We start from the raw sequence: 21018 nt of genomic DNA, 5'->3' as shown, positions 1-21018 counted from the left end.
AGTGCTGGCTGAGCTGAAATGATGAGGACAGGAGAGACCTAGTGAGGGGACAGAAAGATAGACACATTTTAGGCACCTACACTGAAGTAGCCACTTAACCAGCACGTTCTTATTAGTGCTGGGGCGGGGGTTGTTTGGGGGTACTCGAAAGTGCCAGCCACCATGCTCTGGGCTAAGCACAAGCTCTTGCCTACCGTGTCTCTTCCTTACCCAGAGCCAGCATTTCCTCATGAATCTTTAGTGAGTTTTTCAAGTTGATGACTATAAACCCAAGAAGCTGTCAAACCGCTATGCCAGAGCCCAAAGCTGCCAAGGGGGGTTCCGCCTCCTGCTTCAAAGGCAAGTCCACCGCAAGGCTCTGACCCTGCTGGCCTGGCTTGAAGCGGCCAGCACTGAAGGGGATCCAGCTAACTCTAACTCTACTAACTAACTCTATTTTGGGGGGCAAGCAGGGATGAGGGTTTCCTCTACCTGCCTCCGAATGGCCACCTGCTCAATCTACTGCACTAAATCTATGTTTGGGGGCAAACAGGGGTGGGGTTTCCTCTGCCCACCGGCTTGGATCTTTCCCCCACCAGGGATGCCAGTTGGAAGTCCTCATGAAGTGGGATGTACTAACAGCTGGTCCTGAAGCACGCCAGCCTGTTCCTAGTGAACACTGCAAAACACGTAAAGACTCCACCCTAGCTTTTCCCTCCCCCTGGTGTCTGCGTGACAAGTACATCATTTGTATGATGAATGAGGATCAGGGGGGAGCCAAGATGTCTGTCCCACCTGCTCAAACCAACTGCCTAATGGCCCATCTGGAAGGCAGGAACAATTTTGTGTGTATCAAAGGTCAATGATTATGACTATAGTAAAAAAAAACAAAACAAAACAAAAAAAAAACACACACCTAGCCTTTTACTAGCTGTGTGTGCTACTGGAGGCCAACTCTAGCTTTCTATTTTTACTTTAATTTTTTTTTTGGGGGGGGGGTTTTGGGCCACATCCGGCAGTGCTCAGGGGTTACTCCTGGCTGTCTGCTCAGAAATAGCTCCTGGCAGGCACCGGGGACCCTATGGGACACCGGGATTCGAACCAACCACCTTTGGTCCTGGATCGGCTGTTTGCAAGGCAAACGCCGCTGTGCTATCTCTCCGGGCCCACTTTAATTTTCTTATTTGTCAACTGCATTGCTCTGATTTGGGGATCAAGATTAGACTGGGTTCGGGGTGTGTGTGTGTGTGTGAGAGAGAGAGAGAGAGAGAGAGAGAGAGAGAGAGAGAGAGAGAGAGAGAGAGAGAGAGAGAGGGAGGAGGGGAGGGGGGGAGGGGGGAGGGGAGGGGAGAGGAGGGGAGAGGGGGAGGGGGAGGGGGAGGGGGGAGGGGAGAGGAGGGGAGAGGAGGGGAGAGAGGAGAGGAGAGGAGAGGAGAGGAGAGGAGAGGAGAGGAGAGGAGAGAGAAGAGAGGAGAGAGAGAGAGAGAGACCTGGGTTCTGCTGTGTGAGTATGTGTGTACCTGGGTTCTGCTGTGTGTGTATCTGGGTTCTGGTGTGTGTTTGTGTGTGTTCCTGGGTGTGCGTTGATGGGAATGGAACCAAGTCTCTGAACAAGATTTCGAAGATGTGCTCTAGCGCCGCCTACCTCTCACTAGCTGGTATAACAGCCATTGCCTACAAGATGGAAATACTTGTAGCTCATTCTTGTAAATCTGTACAAAGAAAAATTGTGGGTAAAGACAGAGACACCTTAATAGGATGAACAGCGCTTTTCATGCAGGGGGCTGTTTTTCTTTTTTTTTTTTTTTTTTTTTTTTTTTTTTTTTTTTTGTGTAGTTTTTGGGTCACACCCGGCAGTGCTCAGGGGTTACTCCTGGCTTCATGCTCAGAAATTGCCCCTGGCAGGCACGGGGGACCATATGGGATGCTGGGATTCGAACTGATGACCTCGTGCATGAAAGGCAAATGCCTTACCTCCATGCTATCTCTCCAGCCCCAGGGGGCTGTTTTTCAATCTCTGACATCGCTGGGACCCCTGAGCACTGATCTGAGAGTAAGCCTGATGATCCCCCAGTATGCCTCCCAAACAGAAACAAATAAAAGGAATATGCTGGGTGGGGCATAGCAATGGTAGAGCTTGTAGGGCGTTTGCCTGACACTGGACTAACCCAGGTTCAATCCCTAGCATCCCATAGGGTCCCCCGAGCTTGCCATGAGTGATCACTGAGTGCATTCAGGAGTTACCCCTGCGCAGAGCTGAGTGTGACTCCAAAACAAACAAAAAATATCTGTGGGGACTGAAGAGATGATACAGCAGGCAAAGCACATGCTTTTCATGTTGGAACTTAACCCCCACACATGTTCTGATCCCACACCCAGCACAGAGTCAGGAGTAACCCCAAGAACAGCTTGATATAATCTAAAGATGAAACAGGAAAAAATTAAAATAATAATATATCTATCAAGAAAAGCGGGGAGGCTCAGTTAAAGCAAAAGGGATAGATACAGAATAATCTGTCTCTGAAGGGAGTGACAAAGGACCTAGGGCATTAGATCTTTAAGAGTAGGATTAGGAGAACTGATCCATGCAATGGATTTGGGGAGATGGTGTTGAGAGGAGGCATTTGGGGGAGAGAGATGAGCTCGCTGCTGATAGGTGTGGTGCTCAAATCATGCACCTGAGAAACCATTACTGATATTGTGAACACAAAATCTTAATTAAAAATAAATTAAAAGGAACACAAAAACACAGTATACAAAACTGCCTTCTGCACACCTATATTCATTGCAGCACTATTTATAATAGCCAGAAACTGGAAACAACCCAGATGCCCGACAACAGATGAATGGCTAAAGAAACTGTAGTACATCTACACAATGGAATACTATGCAGCTGTCAGGAAAAATGAAGTTATGAAATTTTCCTATACATGAATGACAATGAAACTATTATGCTGAGTGAAATAAGTCAGAGGGAGAGAGGTAGACACAGAATAGTCTCACTCATCTGTGGGATTTAAGAAAAATAAAAGGTATTATTCTAATAATATCCAGAGAAAATAGAGATGAGAGTTGGAAGGACCAGCCCATGATATAAAGCTTATAATAAAGAGTGGTGAGTTCTGTTAGAGAAATAAGTCTACTAACAACTATCATGACAATGGTAGTAATGAGAGAAATAGAATGCCTGGCTCAAATATAGGCAGAAGATGGGGGAGGAGAGAGATTGGGGCATTGGTGGTGGGAAGGTTGCACTGGTGAAGGGAGGTGTTCTTTTTTATAACTGAAACCCAACTACAAAATATTAGTAATCGTGGTGCCTAAATATTGATATTATAAAAAGGTAAATTTAATTAAAGATTAGATGTCCAGGAAAAGTGAATAAAAAAAAGAAAAAATGGGAGGAACAGGGGAGATGGTTCAGGGCCTGGACCACAGGTTCTATGCAGATTTGATACCTGGCACCTTATAGTCCCCCAAACACTCTGGAAAATGACCTCCACCACCCCCTCCAAGAAAAGCTGGAGCAAATAAGAAAAGATAAATTCATACACTTTGCTGGTACCTAGAGAGGTACTGGGAGCATATCATGTTGAGTGAAGTTAGTCAAGGAGAAAGAGTGACACAAAATGTTCTCTCATATTCTGGATATTTAAAAATGATGGTGGCATGATGAATGCCAATGACTATGGAAACAAAAAGCATGAGAACTGGGATTCGGTAGGAAACAAGCCCCTTGAGGGAACTGGGGGACGGATAGGGGTGGGAGGGACAATGGGAAATGCCTATGGTGGAGGGAACTATTCAACCATGAGTAGAAAGTGCTGAAGGTTAATAAAGTGTTATGGATGAAGCTCTATCAGCAATGGTGCTATAAACCACAATGCAAAAATTTATATTAAAAAAATTGCCTGGGAGCTGAAGATATAGGACAGTGGGTCAAGTGTTAGCCTTGCCCAAGTTCTATCCCAGACGTCTCTAATGGTCTTTAGAGCCCACCAAGTGAGTCCTGACAGTAGAGCCAGGAGTAACCCCTGAGCAGTGCTGCCGTGGCCTTCCCAACACAAAACCAAACAAAAATTAAATAGACGAATACTTAAAGTATCTCTTGTAAAGGCAAATTGGGCTGTGGGGACATTGGTGAAGGAAGTTGACAATAATGAAGACATTGTATGCCAGAAACCCTCCCATAAATAGCTTTGCAATTTTAGTGACCATATAAAAATTAAAAACAAACAAACAAAAAAGCCCGGGCAAGATGTCCAGGGCCATCTGTCCCTACATGTAGAGACTAAGAATATCCACTCCACTGCCTGGGTCATTGATGGTCTCCTAGGTGACCAAAGAAAGAGTTCCAGGTATATTGATTTATTCCAGGTAGCTGGTTAACACAACCAAAACATGCATCTTGCAGCTCCCAAAACCAAAAGCACTGGTCACTTATTAACGTATGAAGACTCACCTCCCTGCTCCATTAGGTCCTTCTTCGTGTGCCTGATCAGAGAAGAGCTGCTGCTCTCCTTCTGTCTCTGAGGCCAGCGAGCCAGGTTCTGATTGGCTGGGTGCAATGGCTCATGTCCTCGCAGGAGGCCTCACCTTATAAAAAGGCCCCTCGGGCAAATCTCAGCTGGACATCATGCTTCAGAGAGGCCTTAGACGGTTATTGGGGCACCGAAGCGTGGCCCTGGCTGGCCAGCTCCAGTTGCCTGTGTGGGCTTGGATGCCAGCCCAGCCGATCACAGTGAGTAGTAACCCTAATGCTATCAAGATCCCAGGGTTTATAAGGTAGGCTTGGAGTTTCCAGATGACACTGAGCAGGGACTTTTGTCCTCCTCTGGACGATGACCTCCCTTGCCTAATGAATTAGATCTCTGTGATCTGGGGCTACCCCTGTGATCTGCCCAAGCTCATTTGGGCTTCTGCTAGAATGAAATCAACATCAAGACTCCTGATTCTTAGCTGAAGATGCTTGAATAATAGGAAAAAATAAATAGTGTCTGAGGACTAGCCACCCATAGGATAGCAGGTATCACATTTAATGCAATTTTTTAACTTTATTGATTGATTGATTGATTGGTTGGTTGGTTGCTTGGTTGGTTGCTTGGTTGGTTGCGTGGCTGGTTGTTGGGCCACACCCAGCAGTGCTCAGGGAGCACTCCTGGCTCTGCACTCAGAAATTGCCCCTGGCAGGCTGGGAGACCATATAGGATGCCAAGAATTGAATCGGGTTTCTTCTGGGTCAGCCACATGCAAGGTTAATATCCCAATTGTGCTATTTCTCCAGTCCCTTAATGCGATTTTTTTGAGCTCCCCTCTCCTGCTCCAAAAAATAAGATGGGAAAAAATCAACAATTCCTGAGCACAGAGCTAGGCATACATCTGAGCATTACTAAATGTAGCCTAACCCCCCCCCCACCTCCCAAAAAAGGAGTGTGAATCAAGTTGGAAAGATAGAGCAACAAGTTTTAATCCCTGGCAGCACATCTTGTCCTCTGGTCACTCCAGAAGTGATCCTTGAGAAGATGCAGGAGTAATCTGTAAGCACAGGTAGGTGTGACCCCCCCCCCCCAAACCAACAACAACAGAAAGAAATATGACTCAGAAACCACCCCTTACATTTTTTTTATTTTTGGGTCACACCTGGCAGCACTCGGGGGTTACTCCTGGCTCTGCACTTAGAAATTGCCCCTGGCAGGTATGGTGCACCATATGGGATATCGGGATTCGAACTACCCTCTGTCCTGGATCGGCTGCTTGCAGGGCAAACGCCCTACTGCTGTGCTATCTCTCCAGCCCCTTACATATTTTCAAAGATAGGTTACCTCATTCGAAAAAAAAAATCCAGATTCAGTCTTGGTTTTATATCATTAGTCTTAAAAAATAATTTCCTTGGGCTCAAAAGAGGGAAGTGTCGTTGAATATGTTGAAATTCCAAGGTCCTCTAGCAAGACAATGTTGGTTATGTTCTTCTCAATTGACAGATTTGAAAACCTTCTCAGAGCTTTGAAGAGACAAGACTAATGGGGAAATGTTCTGGAATTTGGGGCCAGAGTGATAGTACAGTAGGTAGGGCATTTTCCTTACAAGAGCTGATAGGGGTTCAATCTGCAGCATCCCATATGGTCCCTTCAGCCTTGCAGGAGTAAGTTTTGTTCTGCTGCAAGTGCTCTTTATTCTTTTATAATAATATCTTCATTTAAGACCATGACTACAAACATGTTTGTAGTTGGGTTTTAGTTATTAGATGCCAGTAGTAATTTCTGAGCCCAGAGCCTAGAGTAACGCTTGAGTGTCACTGGGTGTGGCTCATAAACAGAAAAACAACAACAAAAAAAAAAACAATAAAAAAGTTTCTGGAGGGGCTGGAGAGATAGCATGGAGGTAGGGTGTTTGCCTTGCATGCAGAAGGACGGTGGTTCGAATCCCGAAGTCCCATATGGTCCCCCCAATCCTGCCAGGAGCGATTTCTGAGCGTAGGGCCAGGAGTAACCCCTGAGTGATGCCGGGTGTGACCCAAAAATTTCAAAAAAAAAAAAAAAAAAAAAGCTTCTGGAGGCTGACCCCTAGTGGCTCTCTACCATCCACCTACTGGGAGGACTGAAGATTATACTCAAGCCTTAAACTGTTTCCTGCTTCTAAATCTTTTAACAAATAATCTAAGACTCTCTCTTTCTTCCCAACCTCACCCAGCTGCATAGATAAAGAAGGGTTCATGTGAAAACGCTCAGTGTGCGGACTAATGAGACCAAACAAAGCAGACACTGTACGAGAATGAAAGGAACTTTTGGCATCAGTGACTGTGAACAATAGCTAGCTGGAAGGCACAGGGGATGGATGGCAAAGTTCATGGGAGGAGACCCACATCCTGGAATTTTTTCTTTCTCTCTGGCCACCAGAAAAGGAAGACCCTGGGGCAGCATTCAGATGCAATGAGAGTATAGTGGCATAAGAAACGTCAGTCAGGGCCCGGAGAGATAGCACAGTGGCGTTTGCCTTGCAAGCAGGACCACAGGTGGTTGGTTCAAATCCCGGTGTCCCATAGAGTCCCCCGTGCCTGCCAGGAGCTATTTCTGAGCAGACAGCTAGGAGGAACCCCTGAGCACTGCCGGGTGTGGCCCAAAAACCAAAAAAAAAAAAATGTCAGTCAAGATGATACCCTGGGAAGAGGTGCCCAGAGGACCCAGGAGGGTGTGTGGGGCTGGAGGAGGGGGTTATTTTTAAATGATTATTTGAGGAGAGACTGACACGTGTCCCCATGAGCCAGGAGAAGTCTTTAAACATGGCAATGCGACCATGTCATGTTCCCGCTGGAATTCTTCCTGATAATGTCCCGCTTCTCTTTTTTTTGTTTTATTTTTTGTTGTTTTGTTTTGTTTTGTTTTGGGGGGGGGGCACACCCGGCGGTGCTCAGGGGTTCCTCCTGGCTGTCTGCTCAGAAATAGCTCCTGGCAGGCACGGTGGGGGGGGGGGGGACCCTATGGGACACCGGGATTCGAACCAACCACCTTTGGTCCTGGATCGGCTGCTTGCAAGGCAAACACTGCTGTGCTATCTCTCTGGGCCCTAATGTCCCGCTTCTTAAACTGTATGGCTGGATACACTCTCTGATCTGCTTCCATCCCCACTTCCCCTTCTCCTCTAGACATCTCCACTGGTGTGGTCCTAAGAGGGTCACACGCTCTGTCCCACAAATGCTCTCTTCTGAGCATTTGCCATGCTCTTTCTGGTGAAAACTGATCCCCTGGTTAAATATCTGCTTGGAAAGATGAGTCAGGTGAGATGGTACCAGCTACAGCTGAGTCCTCTGAACTTCTCAGGTCTCGAGCAGCCTCCGCTGCTATCAGAAGGATCCTTACATCCACAATGTTAGCTGGAGGCCCGACATGATGGATCTGTATAATGAGTTCCTGGAGAAGACCAAGGATGGGTCCTGGACTCAAATTCCAAAATTTCTGCATTCAGTAGACTTTTTAAAAGAAACGGAGATTGCTCATCTTGCCAAAGCTGTCCCTGGTAAGTGCTTTACCCAGGCTGGTAAATTTTTGTTTTGCTTTGTTTTGTTTTTGAGGGGGGCCACACCCGGCGGTGCTCAGGGGTTCCTCCTGGCTGTCTGCTGGGACTGGGAATAATAGGACTGCTGGTGCCCCTTTGCTGTGCTGGGTGACCCGGCCCATTCTTCATGCCTCCCTTGCAGTTGTCAGGACCGATATTCGCTGGACTTGGTGAACCTTGCAGGTTCCTTGGATGGAAAGGAACGTGCCTGATGTGGCTCAAAAACCAAATAAATAAATAAATAAATAAATCAGGGCTTTGGAGCCTGGGACATATATGTGTGTGTGTGTGTGTATGTATATATATATATATATATACATATACACACATATATATTAGCAATCAAGTCTTTTATGTATGAGATCTTGGGTCCAATCGCCAGCACTGAAATTCAAAAACACTTCAACACAGTAGGTATTTAAGCTGTATTGGATGTTCCTTATTCTTGGTGATTTTACCCTGAGACTCTAATTAAGGTCTCTGGACCTTCTTCCCTCCCTTTCAGCTCACTTGAAAAGCAATCTCATTAGACAAATCTCGGGGTTCCTCCTTTTTATTTCTACATTTCCCACAGGAACTCTTAGATTAGCTCCTTATCAGTCATATCACTCCTGTGTCCTGATTTTAAAGATAATTCACCCTTCACACAGCTAAGGCTGAAGTCTTTACCCAGCTGAGCCCTCCCCTCCAGAAGAGGAGTGATGGAACATTCTCGAAGGTATTACAAAAAAACAGAGCAGTGGGTTTTCCTAAGGAGCTCCTCAACTTTCTGCCCCGAGATCCATGCCCATTTGGGCTTCTAACTCTCCCTGAGGTCCCTCCCACAGACCTGTGTCCTCTCTCTAGCGCAAATGATGGAAGGCACCCGCTTCTTCATGTGTGTCAACGAGGAGAGACTTGGCTTCCAGCATGCCATCTTCCACAATCAGTTGGAGAAGAAATGTGTCTGCCTCTTCCAGCCTGGGCTCCTGTTGGAGGGGTTCCCTGGGTAAGGCCAGGACCTTCATCCTCCAGGGACTTAGAGGGCCTTTCCTTCATCAGAGGCTGGGAAGGAAGCAGGGGGGATGCCGCTAGAGTGATTTCATTTGCCTGCTCACAGAGCACAGTGGAGCATAAACCTCACTACATAGACCCCCCCCCCCAGTGCAGAGGGTCTGCCAGCTCCTCTATCACACTCCTTCTCTGTTCCCTACAGCTGCCAAAATGGGAGCTTTGCTGTTTGGGGACTCCTTACTGAGCCCCAGTCCTCTAAGCTGTAGTGGACTTAGTAGCAAATGAGAAGGAAACTGTTTTTACTGAGTGGCTGCTATGTGCCAGGCCTTATGGATGCTTTGAGCATTGCTATGCAGACTGTTGCTGTATGTGTGGGTTGTGTTTTGCTTTGTTTTTGTTTTGGCTACAAATGGCGGTGAACTGGGCTTTCTGCAATTGAGGTGCCTGGAACTCACCTGCTAGGGGCCAGGGGATGCCACTGCTCAAACCTGGGTGTCCTGCTTGCCAAGCTTGTGCTCAGTGGTTATCTCGCTGCCCCACCCATGCTGACAATGCTCCCAAGATTTTGATTCCTTCTTTTTGTATTTTTATTTTGGGGTTTATGGCCACACCTGACAATGCTTAAAGTTTATGCTTTTGGGGGGGGGCCACACCCAGTGACACTCAGGGGTCACTCCCAGCTTTATGCTCAGAAATTGCTCCTGACTTGGGAAACCACATGGGACACTGGGGGATCTATCTAATCATTGTCTGTCCTGGGTCAGCTGCGAGCAGGGCAAACGCCTTACCACTTGCGCCACAGCTCTGGCTCCTAAAGTTTACTCTTGACTCTGTGTTGTGGGATCACTCCTGGCAGTGCTGGGAGAACCATAGGGGGTACCTCAGTACCACCAGGCTAATCTCACTTGGCTGTTGCATGCAAGGTAAACGTCTTTCCCCTCTATTATCTCCCTGTCCCACTTTTTTTCCTCTTGTGGTTGAGGAAGCAGTTGCCTTAGGTGGTGACATGAGGGGAGTGGCATTCTAAGCCCTGTGAGAGTCCAAGCTACCTGCTGTGTCTTTGTGTTTTCACTGTACCCACTGTTTCTTGATACTCCCCTTGAGGAAATAAGCCTTAGCAGAGCCTGAAGCTGGTGGAGAAAGGTGGGCTTCTCCTGCCAAGATGAATAGCACCTCCTGTTCCAAGAGAAGCAAGTTGGTTTTGGACACTCTTGCTTGTCCCTCGGCATCAGCATGGCTCTTCTCTGCTATGCCCTGGGCAACAAAAACCTGGCATTGAGCTGCAGGGAAGCCTGAGGACTTTCTCACAAGCCCCCTTTCCCCTTTCACCCTGGTCCTGCGGTGGCAGTGGATGATGCTTCTTTTCCTTTCTACCCCTCATCTGGCTTGGCAGGATTATCCATGGTGGGGCATTGGCGGCCATGATAGACAACACGTTTTTCATGACAGCCTATAAGAGTGCCAATGCCTTCTTCACTGGGACCATGACCATCAACTTCATCAGGTCTGTTTCTAAGATTGTTGGGAGTTGGTGGGGAGAAGGTTAGTTCACTTGTTATGCAAAGAAAGGGTTCCTGCTTCAATCCTTTGTTGCAGGATTGTTGCTGCAATCCAAGAAAGAAATTCCTTTTTTTTCTTTTCTTTATTTTTTTGTTTGTTTGTTTGTTTGTTTTGGTTTTGGGCTACATCCAGTAGCGGTGCTCAGGGGTTGCTCCTGGCTCTGCACTCAGAAATAGCTCCTGGCAGGCTCAGGGGACCATATGGGATGCTGGAGATCAAACCCAGGTTCGTCCTGGGTCAGCCACGGGCAAGGCAAATGCTCTACCACTGTGCTACCACTCCGTCCCCTCAAGAAAAGAAAGCCCCTCATGGATCAATCTAAACTTCCAAAATGTTTCTCTTTTTTGGGGTGGGGGATAGTGTTCTGGGCCACACCTGGCAGCATGCAGAGGTTACTCCTGGTTCTGTGCTCAGAAATGACTCCTGGCTTGGGGGACTATATGGAATGCTGGGGATCAAGCCTGTATCTGTCCTGGGTCAGCTGCGTGCAAGGCAAACACCCTCCCACTGTGCTATCACTCCAGCCTCCCAAAATGTTCCTTTTTCACCCAAGGACTTGGCAGTGGTAAAGGATTATTCTAAGGATGGAAGAGATAGTGCAAAGCAGGTAAGGAGCTTGCCTGGCATGCAGCCAACCTGGATTTGATTCCTAGCACAGCATATGTTTCCATGGGTTTGCCAAGTGTGATCCCTGAGCACAGAGCCAGGAGTAAGGCCTGATGTAGTCAGGTACAGACATTACCCAAATAAAAACAAAACAGCATTATATCTTCAAGTATTATATCTTCGGACATAGGTTTATTCTCTCTTGCTTTGTGTTTTAATTTTTCTTTTGGGGCCACATCTGGCAATGCCCAGGATTTACCTCTAGCTCTGCACTCAGAATTCACTTCTGACGGTCCTCAAGATGTAACTGAGGATTGAACCCAGCTCTGTTGTGTGCCAGGCAAGAAATATACCCACTACTTTTTTTTTGTTTGTTTGTTTTGTTTTGTTTTGTTTTTGGGCCACACCCAGTGATGCTCAGGGGTTACTCCTGGCTGTCTGCTCAGAAATAGCTCCTGGCAGGCACGGGGGACCATATGGGACACCGGGATTTGAACCAACCACCTTAGGTCCTGAATTGGCTGCTTGCAAGGCAAACACCACTGTGCTATCTCTCTGGGCCCAATATACCCACTACTTTTTCTCTCCAGTTCCCACTATGAATTATTCTTAAAGAATGACAGTGAACTATTCGTAGCCATCACTGATTGAAAAAAGCCAACCTATGTGGCTGTAAATATTTTAGTCTTGATCCCCTACTAAAAAGAGTATTCTTTTTCCTTTTTTTTGGGGGGGGGGTTTGTTTGATATATATATATATATATATATATATATATATATAATTATGTTTCTCTGAAAACGTATTGAAATATATTAATATTTAATTTCTCATAATTGCTTCTGTATTATTTGAAATATTACTATATGAAGACATATGTCTTTCTCGGGACTTTTTCTTTGCTTTTTGGTTTGGGTCAGACCCAGCAAGTGCTCAGAAATAAATCTGGCAAAATGCAAGGGACCCTCTGGGATAACCAGAGATCAAACCCAGGTTATCATGGCAGACAAATGTCCTGTAGTCTCTCTTCAGGTCCTTTTCAGGGATTCTGAATTTCTTTTTTTTGTTTGTTTGTTTTTTGTTTTTGGGCCACACCCGGCGATGCTCAGGGGTTACTCCTGGCTGTCTGCTCAGAAATAGTTCCTGGCAAGCTCGGGGGACCATATGGGACACCGGGATTCGAACCAACCACCTTTGGTCCTGGATCGGCTGCTTGCAAGGCAAATGCCGCTGTGCTATCTCTCCGGGCCTTAAGCTCTTTCACTGATTAGATTCTTAAGCTTTTTTTCACTGATTAGAACACAGACACACACACACACACACACACACACACACACACACACACATACACCAGATTACTGGAGATAATTTTTGTGGTGTTGGGACTGAATCCAGGTCTTGTGCTTATAAGACGGCTTCTTTACAAGCACTGGAGCTCAGAGCTCAGCCTCTACCAAGTTGATACCCTCCTAACACATCAGGATGAAGTTTCCAGAATATAGGGCCCTTCTGCCCTAGGAACACCCCCTTACGTGGGCCCAACAGGTTGAGCAGCAGCAGAGGGGTGGGACCTAAGGCTTCTGGACAAGAGAAGGCAGGCAGAGCATCAGGAATGTGGAGCCCTCAGGAGCAAAGTCTGCTCTCTGGGAAAAAGGCAGGAAAGCCTGTTGCAGTGCTGATGAAGAGGGTTGTGGTTTGTATGTGACCATGAAATACAGAATGCCAGACTAACTGAATCAGCTTCAAGTTTCCTTCTCCTGCCAGAGAGATAGCACAGCGGTAGGGCATTTGCCTTGCATGCAGCCAACCCAGAACAGACGGTGGTTTAATTCCTGGCATCCCATATGGTCCCCCGAGCCTTCCAGGGGTAATTTCTGAGCTCAGAGCCAGGAGAAACCCCTGAGCACCACCGAATGTGACCCAATAACACCAAAAAGGAAAAAAAAAAAGTTTCCTTCTCCCATTGTCCCTGAGATCTTGGATCCTGGAGATGAATTTGAGGAACCCCAGGCTGGCAGGAGCACAGCTGACCCATTCTCAGAGAGTCGCCATTCCTTTCTCCAAGACCAGCCCAAGAGTCACTCACCCACTCTGCTCTCTTATAGCCCTGTCGCCCTCTGCTCGGGGGTCAGACTGGACACCATGGTCACAGGCATGGAAGGAAGGAAGGTTTTTGTCTCTTGCACAGCTCAAAGCAGTGACAGGAGCATCCTCTTTGCGGAAGCTTCAGGTAAAGCCACTGGAATTCCTTCTTTCTGCTGTTTGAGCTCATCTGTGGATGAGACAATAACCTCTCATGCTTCTGGGGCAGTGCCTGTCCTGTTCCTTTCAGACTAGCTGTATTTGGGGTGGGAGATGAAGCCCAAATGTAGAGGGGTCTCTAATAGTTACAGAATGGAGAGCATCAAGAACACCATTATACACACACACACACACACACACACACACACACACACACACACACACACACACGGCTCTATAGCATTGCAAATGCATGATGAATCCATCCAGAAAGGAAACAAGAGATGGGAAGAGGCCTCAAAGCATAATTTGCACTCGGGAACTCAGGAAGCCTGGGCTAAAAACCCAGCTATCACATGGTCCCAAGCACTATTGGGCAGGATCCTTGAGCCCTGGGCCAGGACTAGCCTCAGAACATTTGCTAAGTCTGGTCTAAAAGCTAAAAAGGAAAAATAAAAAGAGGTTGGGGAGGGTGACAAATAAACAAAGCACACCCAAGCACTCTGAACAGTGAATCTCTAGAGAGACTTTTGTGAGGATGGACAGAAGGTGCTGCGGCAGCAACATAAGTTTGAGCTCTCCCTGCTCCAATCTTTCCTGGCTTGCAAAAGGCAAAAGGTAGAGGAGATATATGTGACCTAATGATAGAGTGCAAGCCTTGCATGTGTCCCCACAGCATGGTGGGCTGGGGTCCTTATGGTCCCTAACCAAGCAAAACAATTTAGTGTAAAATTTATGAAAAGCCAAAGGCAAAGGTCAGCAGCACAGGATAGGAGTTAGGGCTTCTGCCTTGCACTTGGCATCACTGATAGTCTCATATCCTCTGCCCACCCCATCCCAAGCAGGCCTCCTCTGAGCACTTCCAGGTCTGACCTCCAAAGAAAAAGAAATGCTGTATTTTCCGCTCTATAAATGCACCTGACCATAAGGCGCACATAGTTTTTAGATGAAGAAAACATGAAAAGGCATATTCTAAATCAAATGGTGTGCCAAAATATTTAATAAATGCAACGCAAGACGCTATCAGGAGATAGTGGCTGAGAACAGCCAGCCTACGAGGCCGAAGTTTATTTACAGTACTCTGGTCTGTTGCATTAAATAATTAACGATGGGGCTGGATGGTGAAGGATGGAGGCCTTTATTCTTGGACCCCGGCCACGTGGCTTCATCCCCCATCAACCGACGGGTCTGGGGTTCAGGAAAGCGATGGGTATTGAACTCACTCACAGGCAGGCTTCAGGAAGTATCAGCTTTATTCATGCCCTGTCCACCACATGTGTGGCCTATATCATAACCTTTTAAGCATTTACTATTCTTAGCAAGCCCTGCATCTTAACTCCTTTCAGCCATCTTCCCTTTGACCTCCAGGCTGGCCAAAGACCAAAAACCCAGAGCCCCCAATCCCCTGGGTCAAAGGCCTTATCTACCTTTTCCAAACCCCTCCCAGGAATGGGCGGGGTCTTGCAGGTAAGGTCAAGTTACCTAGGAAATATGGGTGGGGGGTGAGGCTTCACTGGTCCACAGCTGGTTAAACACATTTACCTAACTTTTTTTACATCAGAAAATAGAAAAACATTTTAAAATACTTTTTCATTTAAATAAAAAAAATTAAAGTCTCAGCAGCTATCAAATAGCTTAAACGAAAGCTCCATATGTGACGATAAAAGTGCGTTGATCTGATTGCTCATACAACGTGGCATGTCTGTGCAATAATGGGGAGTACACTGAAGATGTCCAGTGGTTAGTTAGTCTCTGTTCTCCCCCAAGCAGTCAGGCTTCAGTTCCAGGTGGCATTCGCTCCATAAACACTCAGACATTTCCCCCCATATTTTGGGGAGGAAAGTGTGTCTTATGGTATGAAAAATAAGGTAACATGTGAAAAGCTAAAGGCTGAAGTGGGCTGTCTGGTTTTCTGGTCTGCCTAGTGTCCTCCAAGTGAAATGAGATATTTTCAGAGTTAGGAAGGACTGGGGGGGGGGGGGGCAGAGTATTGACGGATACGTTCTCTTCCCTCTCAGCCACCTTCTTCCAGATGAAATGACCGAGCACTCAGGAGCTGGGAGCGCAGAAACCAGCCTGACCATCCCCTGTACCCTCAGCTTCAGCCTTCACCGCCTGGGATGGTGAAAATGCGGTAGACATCCAAGCATGCCGTGAATAAAAGAGTTCAGAGACAGGCAGTGGATCCAACCTGGTTCGAGTATATTTCTTTTAGTGTTAGAGGGAATATTAGAATGTAAGTTTAGAATTACCTGCTGTTTTGTTTCTGCAACTTTGCTAGCTTAGTCATGGGACATAAAAGGTGCATTCTGGGCCCGGAGAGATAGCACAGCGGTGTTTGCCTTGCAAGCAGCCCATCCAGGACCAAAGGTAGTTGGTTCGAATCCCGGTGTCCCATATGGTCCCCCGTGCCTGCCAGGAGCTATTTCTGAGCAGACAGCCAGGAGTAACTCCTGAGCACAGCCGGGTGTGACCCAAAAAAACCAAAAAAAAAAAAATAAATAAATAAATAAATAAATAAATAAAAGGTGCATTCTGAGAAATATCTAGATGGTCAGACATTTTAAGCAAACCAGCAGTTAAAAAAAGAAATCTAAGAAACAAACTGCAAACCAGCAGTTAAAAAAAGAAATCTAAGAATCTAATTGCATTAGGGGACTAATTATATCTGAGGACCTGAGGACACCAATTCCAAATGGAATGTAGGCCTTAAATTTATCTAGCCGGCAAAAATCTATGAAATCTACCTGCAAGAGGTGAGGCCCCAGCATGTTGTTATTTTTTAAAAAAAACTCCTTTGCCTTTCTTACAGTACTAGTCCATCTCTTTGTGGTCTCTGTGAGATAGATCTCGAGTCTGGAGCTAGCATTAGGAGATAAGATGTTTAAACTCACTTATCGGGGTGGACAGAGGGATTGTGAAAGAATTCACTGAGAGAATTACAGACAGAATAATAGTTTATTACGGTGCTTGCAAAGGGACTTGCAAAGGCAGGCCTTTAAAGAGCAAGAAGCCTACTGCGGTCCTTTGTCTATGTTTCTATGTCCTTTCTTGGCTGTGGGCCCCCCAACCTGGGAGGCCTCCTCTATGACTTAGACCTGGGGAAGTGACAGGCTCAGAAGTCAGGCCTGGGATTGTCTCCTCTGCAAACTCAGATGCTCCCTGCATCCTACTGAGAAGTATTTTTGATGAGCTGCTTTGAGTGTAAAATAAATCCCCACAGTGTGTGACATCACTCCACACGTCATTATTTGCACCCCCATGTTATAATTTGCTTAATCCGCTCTGGGGATTCTGAAACAGCCAGATTTCCTACTTGGTCCTTGCGTGGCCCCAACAGCACAGGATTGCGGTGTTCAAAAGCAGCATGAGGGGCACAGAGAGATCGAATGTGAGTAAAGTGCTTGCCTCTATGGAGTAGGAAAGAATCCTTCAAGTAGCTGATTTGATTTCCAGAAGTACATATGCTCCCCCAGCACAGGAGGGACCAGGAGTCACCCCTGAGGCAGAGCTCCAAGTGAGCCAGCCCTAAGCACTGCCGGGTATGGCCAAAAACCAAGAAGGAAAAGGAAAGAAATAATAAATGAAACATGGCGAGATAGAAGAGTCAGGCAAGACAAATTTGACCAACTGGGTCTTTAGTGGAGAGCACTCCCGGGCCAGGCCTGACAGCCTCTGGGGAGCTCTTTTTCTTTCCCTGTTTGTCCTGTTTTTCTTTCCCTGCTCCAACCATTGTCCAATTGGTAGGGTCCAGAATCGAAAGATGAAAAGAAAGGCCCCCACACTGGCCAGCCAGGACCATCTCCCAAAGGACATGAACCCCACCCAAGGTCATGAGGAAGATTATATAGGAAAGGGATATAGGGAGGTTCGAGCTTTCTGATGATCCTTAAAATGATTGGCTATTGTCTTGGGGTGCCTTCCTACATGGTATCTATGGAAACAGACTTGTGAAGACCTACACCATGTGGCCTTTACAAAATGGCGTCTCTCCCAGCTCAGAACCTGAGAAGAAGCCTGCCCAGGTGACCTTTACAAAATGCATCTCTCCTTGTTCAGAACCCAGATCCCAACACAATATGTCTTCAAATATGACTGTCCCTGTTATGTCCCAGGTTGACAAAGATGAAAGCGCTCAGCAAAAGCTTAAGTCAGAAATTCTCTTTGGGGGTGGGGGCAGAGCAGTGACACAAGTGGTAGGGCATTTGCCTTGCACATACTGACCTAGGATGAACTGCAGTTCGATCCCCTGGCATCCTTCATATGGGAATATGGTCCCCCAAGCCAGGAGTGATTTCTGAGCACAAAGGCAGGAGTAGCTGCTGGGCATCACTGGGTGTGACCCAAAAACAAAAATAAATAAATAAATAAATAAATAAATAAATAAATAAATAAATAAATAAATAAATAAATAAGAGAAAAAATATGTTGTGGTGGTGGTGGGTTTTTTTTTTTTTTGGGTGGGGGCACACCCAGTGACACTCAGGAGTTACTCCTGGAAGAGTTGGGGGACCATGTGGGATGCTAGGGATCAAATCTGGGTTCATCCTGGGACAGCCGCATGCAAGGCACACACCCTACCGCTGTGCTGTCGCTCAGGCCCCTAGAAATTCTTTATTAACCATGCAGGGACTGTACTTCACACAAAGGAAGGCAAAGTGAGCCCAGAACTCAGTTCTTCTCCTCCTTTTAAAGAGTAGAGGACAGAATTCTTCAGCAGATCAACAAAATACAATGTCACAATAGAAAGAAATATGGTTCCAATCATAAGGTTCTTTAATGATCAAGGATCCCCTATCTTTGGTCTTAATCAGATTCTACAGCTGAAAGAAGCCCCCCATCCCTGGTTTCCTCAGAGGTTCTCTTCGACTGTTACCTGCTCAGAAAGGCCCATTGCTGGTCACAAGCTCAAGACAACTAACTACAACGGTTATCTATAAAGCTTGTTACAAGAAACAAGCAAACAAACAAACAAAAAACACAGTGGTTGTCAGCAAAACTTCAACAGATGGCTGTTTTCAGAAGGAGATTTCCTTTGGGGACTTGATTAATGAAGGAAATTCCCCTAATTTTAGAAGGTGGCCAGACTAGTTAAGAGAACTCCTACAAGAAAATAAGCAAGCCATGACAGAAGCTTATCTCTGCAGCGATAAAGCAAGCAATAATTGGTAAAAGCTAATGCTCACAATTGGCAGACAGGTTTACTTAAGACTGTGTGTGTGTGTGTGTGTGTGTGTGTGTGTGTGTGTGTGTGTGTGTGTGTGTGTGTGTAAAAAGAATGCCCACCAAAGACTCGTAACCATGGGTCAGCAATAATGTTCATTTTCCTGGGCCAAGGGTTCCCAGTCTCTTCTCCTGGTGGGGATAAGGACTGCCTGGTTTTTATATCCTACAAGCTTTACAATAGAGTTGTATAAAAAGAGTCCAGAGGAGAGATTAAAATCATCTCATTGGGGCCAGAGTGATAGAACAGCGGTTGGGTGTTTGCCTTCATGTGACCAACTGAGGAGGGACCTGGGTTGGATCTCCGGCACCCCATATGGTCCCTTGAGCCTGCCAGGAGCGATTTCTGAGCGCAGAGCCAGGAGTAACCCGAGTGCTACCAGGTGTAACCCAAAACAAAACAAAACCAATCTTATAACCAATTAGACCAATGCTATTCAATACAGAATGCAAGCCCCATGTGTAATGTAGATGTGTAATATATAGATATATTAAAAATTAATAAGTTAGTTAAGGCACTTGTCTTGCAAGCAACTTAATCAAACGCAGGTTCAAATGAGCTCAATTCCATTTTCATCTCCAGAAACCTTATAGGCTTCGGAGCAGAGCCAGGAGCAAGTCTGAGTACAGCTGGGTGTGGCTCCCGAACACAAACAATTAAGTTGAGAGCTTAAAAACTTTTTGTCTTTTTTTTTTTTTTTTTTTTGGAGGAAAGGAGCATGCCCAGCAGTGCTCAGTGGTTACTTCTGGCTCTGCACTCAGAAATCACTTCCAGCAGACTTGGAGGACCAGATGAGATGTCAGGGATTGAACCTAGACTGAGCACTGTGCTATCACTAGGGCCCCTAAGAGGTAAAATTTTTAAAAGACCTAGATCAAGGCCCGGAGAGATAGCACAGTGGCGTTTGCCTTGCAAGCAGCCAATCCAGGACCAAAGGTGGTTGGTTCAAATCCCGGTGTCCCATATGGTCCCCCGTGCCTGCCAGGAGCTATTTCTGAGCAGACAGCCAGGAGTAACCCCTGAGCACCGCCGGGTGTGACCCAAAAACCAAAAAAAAAAAAAAAAAAAAAAGACCTAGATCAAGCTAATTTTATGCCGATAATTCAGTATATTCAAAAAATCATTTTAACAAGTAATCATGTACAAGTGTTTAGTGAGATAGTTTAAGTCTTAATTTACAGTGTATGTCCATTCCTATACTAAATTTCAGCCTTTAAAAGGGATCTGTGGGGACCGGAGAGATAACACAGCAGTAGGGCATTTGCCTTGCATGCAGAAGGACAGTGGTTTGAATCACGGAATCCCATATGGTCCCCAGAGCCTGCCAGGGGCGATTTCTGAGTGTAGAGCCAGGAGTAGCCCCTGAGCGCTGCCGGGTGTGACCCAAAAATCAAAAACAAACCAAAATCAAACAAACAAACAAAAAGGAATCTGTGGAGGCCGAAGTGATAGCATAGTGGGTAGGACATTTGTCTTACATAATACTGACTTAGGTTAGATCCCCAGCATCCCATATGGTCCGCTGAGTTTGCCAGAGGTGACTTCTGAATGTAAGAGCCAGGAGTAACTGGCTCAGGAGTAACACCCTGAGTGCTATTGGGTGTGGCCCCAAAACCAAAAATGATAGATGATAGATGGATAGATAGATAGATAGATAGATAGATAGATAGATAGATAGATAGGAGGGTGGGTACACAGACAGATAAATAGATAAACAGAAAGACAGGTAGGTAGAAAGATAGATAGGTAGATAGATAGGTAGGTAGGTAGAGATAGATAGATAAATAGATGATAGATGGATACGCAGACAGATAAATAGATAAACTGAAAGACAGACAGATAGATAGATAGATAGATAGATAGATAGATAGATAGATAGATGATAGATAGGTGGGTGGGTACACAGACAGATAAATAGATAAACAGAAAGACAGATAGGTAGGTAGGTAAGTAGGTAGGTTGATAGATAGATAGATGATAGATAGATAGATAGATAGATAGATAGGTGGGTGGGTACACAGACAGATAAATAGATAAGCAGAAAGACAGACAGGTAGGTTGATAGATAGATAGATAGATAGATAGATAGATAGATAGATAGATAGATAGATAGATAGATAGAAGATAGATAGATAGATCGATGATAGATAGATGGGTACACAGACAGATAAATAGATAAACAGAAAGACAGACAGATAGATAGACAGACAGACAGACAGACAGACAGACAGATAGATAGATAGATAGATAGATAGATGATAGATAGATAGATAGATAGATTGATAGATATATGGGTAGGTAGGTAGGTAGATAGACAGAAGGACCAATAGATTGGTAGATAGATAGGCAGATAGATAATAGATTA

At 45.8% G+C, this 21018-nt stretch overlaps 1 protein-coding gene across 1 annotated transcript in view; it reads right to left on the bottom strand.

Moving 5' to 3' along the window:
* The window catches only part of GORASP1 (golgi reassembly stacking protein 1), a 737102-nt gene that overhangs the window by 372499 nt on the left and 343585 nt on the right, over window positions 1–21018 (bottom strand). The gene's annotated exons all lie outside the window — the stretch shown is intronic.

Source organism: Suncus etruscus, chromosome 20, assembly GCF_024139225.1.
Source record: "Suncus etruscus isolate mSunEtr1 chromosome 20, mSunEtr1.pri.cur, whole genome shotgun sequence".
NCBI classification, from domain to species: domain Eukaryota; kingdom Metazoa; phylum Chordata; class Mammalia; order Eulipotyphla; family Soricidae; genus Suncus; species Suncus etruscus.
The sequence above is the reverse complement of the archived record's forward strand: the minus strand, read 5'-3'. Positions and strand labels throughout refer to the sequence as shown.